The sequence below is a fragment of the Apium graveolens genome, chromosome 7, assembly GCF_009905375.1.
Source record: "Apium graveolens cultivar Ventura chromosome 7, ASM990537v1, whole genome shotgun sequence".
Lineage (NCBI taxonomy): Eukaryota > Viridiplantae > Streptophyta > Magnoliopsida > Apiales > Apiaceae > Apium > Apium graveolens.
In genome coordinates this window covers 201429011-201437623 of record NC_133653.1, presented here as the reverse complement: position 1 = coordinate 201437623, position 8613 = coordinate 201429011, and the positions used below count along the sequence as shown (strand labels likewise).

Sequence of the window (8613 nt, the reverse complement as noted above, 5' to 3'; positions counted from 1 at the left end):
CAACATAGTATTTTTAATATTACCATAGCCTTTATAACATGTTACTATAGTTTCAAAATGTTACATACGGTAACATACTATGTTACAATAGGGTGTTAATGGATAAAAAAATAATATTTTAAAAACAATAAAATTTATATATTTAATTAATAATATTATTATTAGCTAAGATTAATAAATTATATTTTTTTGTTAAATTTTATAAACTGTACTATATAATAACTCACATTTTTTATTAACAAAAAATTTGAACAGTATTTAAATTTAAAAATTTATAAAAAAATAAAAATAAAGTAAAATTAGAAATGTTGGGCTCAGCTTAAAATATTTGGAGAAGGGGCAATTTCGCAGACAAAGTCAAAATTTCCTTCTCTCGGCTTCGAGAATCTCCCTCTCTCGCTCGGTCGCTCTCTCCTCTCACACGGTCTCTCCCTCAGTAAGCTTTCAATTGAATCGATTCTAATCATCCTCGCAGATTGATTACCTCACAGATTGATTATTCGAGCTAGGGGTTTATATCGATAAAATCTCATATATTCGAATTTCAAACAAAATTAGGGTTTTAAATTGGATTTGGGGATTTTTTATTTACTGTGAATTTTGGGTCATATCCTTTTGCGGTTCTTCTCTATCTCTCTCTCTCTCTCATTTTGTGTGTATATGTATATACTACATGTCCTCCTCTCTCTGATTTTGTGTGTATACTACACTGTTTTTATGCATATTGATATATTAGTTTATTTTTAGAATTTTAAGTTTCAAATTGAAGTATTGAATTTTAAGTAAGATTTGTTGCTCACAATTGATCATTCCCAGGTGGATATTCTATGCCTCAGAGAGAGGGATCTATTGAATCGCTTTTCTGCAGAAGTTTCTCAGTACCAAGCACAGGGAGTGAGCACCGAACAAGCATTCACTTTGGTAAGAATGCATTTATTTTACTCTCAGTAGGTCTGTATTGCTCTTTTCCTCTCTTCTTTAGACCTATCAGAGTGCTGAAGACCTGGGAAAAGCCTTTGCAAATCTTGTAATTTTAAGAACTTTCTTAGAGGCCGAGGAAGTAGAATCGGCTCGCCAAGTGAAGGTAATCATAACTTGTCAGTCTATCATTTGCAAAGTTTAAATAGAATCCATCTTGTTATACTCGTTAATATTCTCTTCCTATATTTACCGAGTTTTTAAACATTGCAGTATGAGAAAGTTGAGAAGATTGGTGAAGGAACATATGGAGTAGTTTATAAGGCTCGTGACCGCGTCCCAAATGAAACCATTGCTTTAAAGAAGATTCGACTAGAGCAGGAAGATGAAGGAGTGCCAAGCACTGTTATTAGAGAAATTTCTTTACTAAAGGAGATGCAGCAGGAAATATTGTCAGGTACTGAACATGTGTCTATTACAGATTTCTAGATTATGCATTTTTGCTGCAGTAATAATGTGGTAAATGGTGTTTTTCTACAGAGATAATGTACTTTCTGATTGTCTTGTGTTGCAAATTAACAATGTGCTTTGAATTACTTTCACAAAGCTAATCTGTAATTACTTACATATGACTATGTGATTTTTGCTATTATCTTAAGTTCTGAAGAAAGCTTTAAGTACAGTGATGTGAAGTAGCAAAATATGAAATGTTCTTTGTTAGAGTAGTGTTTAAACACGAACATGTGTAAGAAGTATCAGACTCGGGGAAATATTTTATTTTTTTTACATCTTTTTGGCCTAAAGTGTCTGAGTGTTTATATGATTGTCCAAGTGCCTTGTATAAATTAGTTCTAATTCTTGGAACATTCAACTTTCAGATAGAAATATGCAAAGGAAGGCACTGCTGTGGACTGAGAATTGTAAACTCTAAAAACCAAAATCTCGGGGTTTGCTTAAGAATCGAAGAAGATTGAGTCGCACTTCAATTCTCTCTCACTTTCTGAATCTCTCTACTACTTCCCCACTTATGTATTTCTACTATTCTTTACCCCACTTTTTCTACACATATACATTCATATTTCCTGTATTTGTATGTATATTGTGTCTATTGTTTTGCTGATGTTGCTTGTGATTTTATAAGTTCTAATAGAATTCAGAGGGGTTTCTAGAAAAGGGCTGAGTTGTTTGGTGATTATGGTAAAAGGGTTTGTTGCTTTTGCAGGTTAGTCAGTAATTTTATCAGTATTTTAAATTCTAAAGTTTTGATTTTTATATCAAAAGATTGTTTTTGTTGCATTTGGATTGTTTTATATTGATATAGAAGTGGATAATGCTAACTGGTTGTTTAGAATAATCTGTATTTAATTACAATGGGGATTTCAGATTGGTTTTTTAATATGAAAAGTTGCATTTTCTTTGGTTGCGGTATTGTGCATTCTATTTTATCTATTACCTGTTTATTGGATTTCTAAAGATGGGCTTTGCGGAATGTTGCCTTTTTGTATTGGTCCCAACAAGCCTATGTTGTGGACTGGAATTGGACTGCTTAGTGAGTATACGAGTGCATGCATGATTAAGATCCACATGCATGGTAGAGGCAAGTTGCTCTAATTTCTTCTACCACTTTAGCCACTCAATTTACTGCTGTTTCACTTACAAGTGTTTATGATTTATCTTCCTCTCAAATGTTGGCAGTACTAGTGATTTACCTTTTGCCACAGAATGCATCCTTGCAGTGTCACAACAGTCACACTTTGTTTCTGTTTAACCTGTAAAGTGCAGGTTCATAATCGATATCCCACTTGTAGACAAGAACTGAGATATATCAGGTGCCTGGCTCAGGAGAATGTAGCAGAATTACTTCAACTTCCTTGTAAGTATTACACACTAGGATATCCGAAGATATTTCCATATGACACCAAACTTAAATACGAAGAAGGATGCAGTTCTAAACCATATAATTGCCCATATGCTGGATCAGAGTGAGCTGTAATTGGCACTATTCCCTTTCTGGTTTCATATTTACGAGATGATCACAAAGTGGACATGCACTCAGGATGTACATTCAACCATCGATACGTGCAATCCAATCCTCGCGAAGTTAAAAACGCCACTTGGATGCTAACAGTAAGCTAGCTTACTCTATTTTTACCCCTCTTGCCTTAATTTTTTAATACCTATTTTACAGATGACTTGAATATGGACTAGTCAGTGTAAGCTGGGTTCTGAAAGCTATTAAATCAGACTCTAATTTGTTTTATGCCAGGTCTTCCATTGTTTTGGTCAGTATTAATTTCTGCCTTCACTTTGAAGCCTTCCAACTTGGCACGTCCCCTGTATAATGTGAATGAACAAGTTGTTGGATCCACAACTTTGTCTTGATGCCAGTAACTCTAAAGATACAAATTCCGCAATGCTTTGATGGTAGGAAATTGTTTTCTATGTTGCTTCACCCCCTTTCAGACTTGTAATCATCTCATAACATTGATTGTAGGTCTATTTTACATCAAGATGCCAACTGATTTGTACAAGGAAACTCGTAACCTTACATTTTCACTTGAAGATACTTTATTTGGTTGTCAAGTGTCAAACCTTTAGGTTATTATCATGCTAACTTTGATACATGTCACTCACTTTCTACATAATTCTGAATATGCATATTATTTTAAATTTTTGGTTTGTCAGTACAACGTGTTTATTGTGCAAATGGCAGTTGATTGCATTAGTTGTATCCTGGATTTTTCTTTCAGTCTCATATATCTAGTTTTTAATTGATTCCAGTGCACTCTTTTACTTAGGATTTATATTCATCGATTTGTTTCCTGCAGTGGTTAAACAGGATGCTACTTTATCCTCCGAATCAGAAAATAATGATGAGCAGGAACATATCAGAATAGCCCGTGCCTTGCTAAATTATTGTCAAACTGATCGTCAAATTTTTGTTGACATCGTCCTAGATTATAGACTATGTACCTGTTTTTTAGATTTTGTGGAGTTGATGGTGATTGTGTGAAAACTAAAATAGTATTTGGCGGGGGTTTGTACCGATTTGAAGTTTTGTGGTTTGAATTGTTTATTTTATTAACTTGTATGAAAAAGAGGTTTATGGCATGTTCAATTTATAAACAAATAATGTCAATTTTTTTTTGAGAAATATGTTAGATTAGGTACTTCAATATTATTAACAAATTAGTGTAATATAATATAAATTATTAAAAAGCTTTTACAATAGGGAAAAAATTGTTATAATGATTTGGTGACCTACATGTGGGGCCCACAGTGGCCTTACAATTGGGGACCATTTTTTTTGCAAATTTTAAGTACAAAGGTAACATGTATAGTGTGATACTATAGACATACATTAATGTTACCTTTGAAACCTATTGTAACAGAAAATTCAAGGTTGCAGCAGGGTAAAAAGAATGTTACCTTGGGGGTCAAAGGTACCTCGAAAAAAAAGCAACTTAATTTTTATGTTACCTTAGGGCTTTTTTTGGCCGTGGTAATATTTTTTTGGACCTGTTGTACCATTTTCTTGCTGTTGCTATAGGCCATCTATAGTGTAGTGAAAGTTTGCATGCATCTACACTAATAATCGTGTATGTTATAGTGCGGGTTATTGTTTCACATCAGGTAATCTTTGATTAAAAAAATAGAAACTAATATCTGCTTTTTTATGTTCTTGATTTGCATCAGTTTCTCTCCATGAAGCTGGCAACAGTTAATCCTCGGCTGGATTTTAACATTAAAGGGCTTCTAGCAAAAGATGTAAGAGCAACAACACTAGCACACGTGACACACCTAAAGTCATTTAGGTGCTGATTGATGCATTATTTTATGTCAACTACACCTTATTCTTAAAATATTTGCAATTTGATGCAGATCCTTCAATCACGAGCTGGCCCTTCTTCTACACTTGGCTTTCATCCTGCAATTTCTATGCCTTATGCTCCAATGCATCTGGCACAAACTGGACTAATTCAATCCGGTCTTGCTGGCATGGGACCTTCTCTAGATGAACTTCGGAGAAGTCTTACTTCCCATTTGACCCCATGAGTGGAGGATATAAAGAGCCTAATTCTCAGGTTACTTCTAGCAATGTTGGTTTGGATTTTTTTGCAGAACAGTGATCACCTATCCAGTACTGTTCCTTTTCCGATCCGAAGACTTGGCTTATATACAAAATTTGGTGGTCCAGTCCCTTATAGAACAAGTATAAACCAACCCAAGGCTTGGCTTTTGCAGTTCAACTGTGTGTACAGCTTGAGGCCAACATTTCCTTTGACTAGTTTAGTTGGCAAATGATATGTGTGTAATCAGTTGTCATTTATTACATAGATGTATGAATGGTATTATGGGCCTAGGTACCAGAATTATAGGTTTTTAGTTTTTCCATTGTTATAGGATTTGATCGGCTTGATTTGATAATGATAATTGGAGTTTGATTTTAATAGTTTCATCTTTTGACAATTTTTTTGGCATCTATATTTTAAAAATGTGCAATGTTTATTTCACTGAAAAATGATGTTAATTTAACATAATAACATCAGTTTTAGTAGTATATATACTTCAGTTCATATAGAAAAACTGTTGTTAAATACCATAACAGACAAAGGCTTTAGATTAAAAAACCGATGATAAAGAGTATATTAGACAACATTTGTATACAAAATAGTGATGTTAATTATATTGATAGACATCAGTTTCATCTACTATAGAAATCAGTTGTTTAATAAAACTGATGTTAAAATTATTAGTAACATCATTTTATTATAAAAATCGATGTCAAAGATATTAGTAACATCATTTTTAACTAAATTATATTGGTTAGAGGCAAAAATATTGCTTATCCAGCATATGTTTAAATTGATTAAAATATCATATTATAGTAATATATAAATGATAGATGTGCATTATAAATTTAACATCAAGATATACATATCGGTTTCATATTAAAAATCGATGTTATATGTTGTAACATCCCAATGTTTTATAATTATTTTTAGTTGAATTATTTGATTTAATTATTTATTAATGTCAATGTGTTGTAACTAAATTAGTTTGTGTAAGTTTATTTTTATATTTATAATCAGAATATTGTTTTAAGAGTATTAGTTTTAGAAAAATAGTAAGGCTTTATTAAAGAGTGAGGGTTTTAATAAAAAAAAGGGAGAAAGAAGGAAGAGTTAGGCTTTGCTAAAAAAAATAAGGGTTTGCGTTACTTTGATCGGAGAAGAGAGGAGAGAGGGAGAGAGAAAGAGAAGGAGGAAATAGATGGAGATAGAGATGAAAATCAAGAACTTTTTGGAGGGTTTTGAATCTGGTGTTTATGGAATTAGGGTTCTGTGATTGGGGTTCTAAATTTATTGATTTTCATTCTCGGTTACTAAGATCTCGAGGTACCGATATCTTCTTTGTTCTCTTGTTTTTCGTTTCCGTATTCTTCATTGTATACGATCTGATTTCTTGTTAAATTCATATCTGATTCGTTATCTGTTAGAATTTGTTGAATTTGGTCATTTCGGAAAGGTCTTTTAATTATCTACAACTTTCGTTCCTTGTCATTTGTGAAATTCGGTCTCTAAATATGAGTTCTTCGGCAATTTGTATGACCTGCCTGTTTGACTTCGGGATTTGAATATCCAACCTTTGAAAAATCATATTAAATTGAATATTTGTTCAAATATTATGAGTAATACCATTCTGAAAAGCTCTTTTTGATAACTCCAATTTGCGTCTACATTCTGCTGTTGAATTCTGTGATTTTGATGTCTTAAACACCAAAATACAATTGTAATCAGGGCTGATTCTGTTCTGCAGTCCACATTTATTTGTTTTCTGAATTCGTTACTTGTTCGTTTTTTTATGAGCCTTACCATTCTGGAAAGGTCTCGGAATTTTCTACGACTTTCGTGTTTCGTACTTTTTCAGTTGACTTCATATTTATGTAGTAATTTGACATTCTTTGAAACTGATCAGATTTGAGCTTGTCAATAATTAGTGGTTTGTTATGATATTTTGTTTCGTGATGTTGGGTTATAGTGTTTTGAGGTTATTTGATAAATTTATATATGATTTTGGGGATATAAGATATTTGAGTGTGTGATCTTTGAGTATTTATTTTGAGTTATTTATGTTATTTGTATGACTTGGGAGTTTGTAAGACATCCGTCGCGAGTGGATAATCTCGTGCTTGGCACCTCCTAAGCGGTGTACTTAAATTATATGGGCGTGTCGCCGAAGTTGTGGGACACATATAGCCATGGCTAGTATGTGTATGATTTGGCCTTTTGGGTAGCACGTGCTTATTGTCGTGCAAGCCCCTATAAGTTTTGATGACTACATATTTCTGGATTACCAAAAATGTAGGACATCCTATAAGTGTAAGATTATCTCCCATGTTCGTATGTAAGCTATTTTATATGTTATTTTGTAAGTGTGAGAATATGTGTAAGAGTATGTGTAAGGGTATGATTTCATTTTATCATTATTCTTTCGATTATATTATTTATGATTATTATGTATAATTGATAAGGATATGTGTAAGAGTATGATAAGTTTTAGGTGGTAAGCATTTAGTTTTATTTTGTGAGTTGATTATTCATTTTTTTATATTGTCTCATTCACTATTATTATTGTGCTTCATTCAGATATTCAGTTGTGTTCTTAGCCTCTTTATCTTTTAATATTTGTTCAGTTATGATTTATTTTATATCCGTATATGAGCCTTTCGCTCACTGCCGGTCCTTTATTCTCTTTGTATTCCTTCGGCAGGTATTCTTACTTAGGCGGGCTACTTATGGGAAGGGTGCGAGTTATGGAACTTTAAGTAGTTTGGCCTTTCTTAGATTTCTCTGAGAGTTTGTTGGCATGGTTGTAATTTAGTTGTATTTTAATTCAAGAATTGTAACTTTATTGTATTTTTGAGAAGTTGTAAAGTTTTATCGGATTTTAATGGAGTTTGGATTTAAGTAAGTATTTTCTTGAGAAATTTTATTAGTTGGGTTGTTAAATATGCTCCCTTTCACATTAGTTTAAAACCGATGTTAAATGGGGGTCTATAACATCACCCACGAAGACATTAGATTTTTTTATTCATGGACATCAGTTTTTAGCCGATGTCTATTGACGTTTTTCTAGTAGTGAGTTTACAATCCACCAAAATCACAATTAACTTATATTCATCATGGTTTCAACTTTTAAATTTTAAGTTTGGCGATAAGAGCATACATGTCCAGTTTTACTCTCTCTAAAGTATACAACAGCTACAAAATGTTGTTGCATTTCTTTAAAGAGAGTAAATAATGGACATATTGCATTCATCAAACAAACTAAATACTTACACAAATTTACAAGTTAATCCATGAATCGAGAAATAAACAAACTAATCCTAATGCCTACACAAAACATAAAATTATGTTGGCAGAGAAGCGTATTACAGTAGAATACAAGGCACCAACTAGGAAAACAAGAAAGCGATCAAACAGTGGTGTCCGCCCAAATTGGCCAAACTGTTAAAATTTCTTATACCTCAGCTTGATCAACATCATCTCAACTTGATCAACATCATCAGTAAACCCTGCAGGTTCCATCATCATTAAATGACCTAAATTTTCTTGCCCTTAAGTAGTTTTAAAAGAGGCTCAAAAATTGGATCATTCACTGAAATCAAAATAAAAATTTAAACATTAACAA

General features: G+C 32.7%; 1 long non-coding RNA gene across 8 annotated transcripts; it reads left to right on the top strand.

Annotated features, from left to right (window-relative positions):
- The first annotated feature begins 342 nt into the window (after positions 1 to 342).
- LOC141671024 (uncharacterized) lies at positions 343 to 5342 on the top strand. 8 transcript variants are annotated; one of them, XR_012554897.1, is made up of 10 exons: positions 343 to 436; positions 817 to 1084; positions 1192 to 1375; positions 1797 to 2140; positions 2393 to 2791; positions 2900 to 3045; positions 3185 to 3342; positions 3413 to 3516; positions 4615 to 4686; positions 4801 to 5342. It is a non-coding gene; the product is annotated as an uncharacterized LOC141671024 (long non-coding RNA). The 8 variants fall into 8 exon arrangements; XR_012554896.1 differs by lacking the exon at positions 3413 to 3516; XR_012554899.1 differs by lacking the exons at positions 3413 to 3516; positions 4615 to 4686; positions 4801 to 5342 and adding an exon at positions 3747 to 4020 and having other exon boundaries at positions 1797 to 1947; positions 2060 to 2140.
- The last annotated feature ends 3271 nt before the right edge of the window (positions 5343 to 8613 follow it).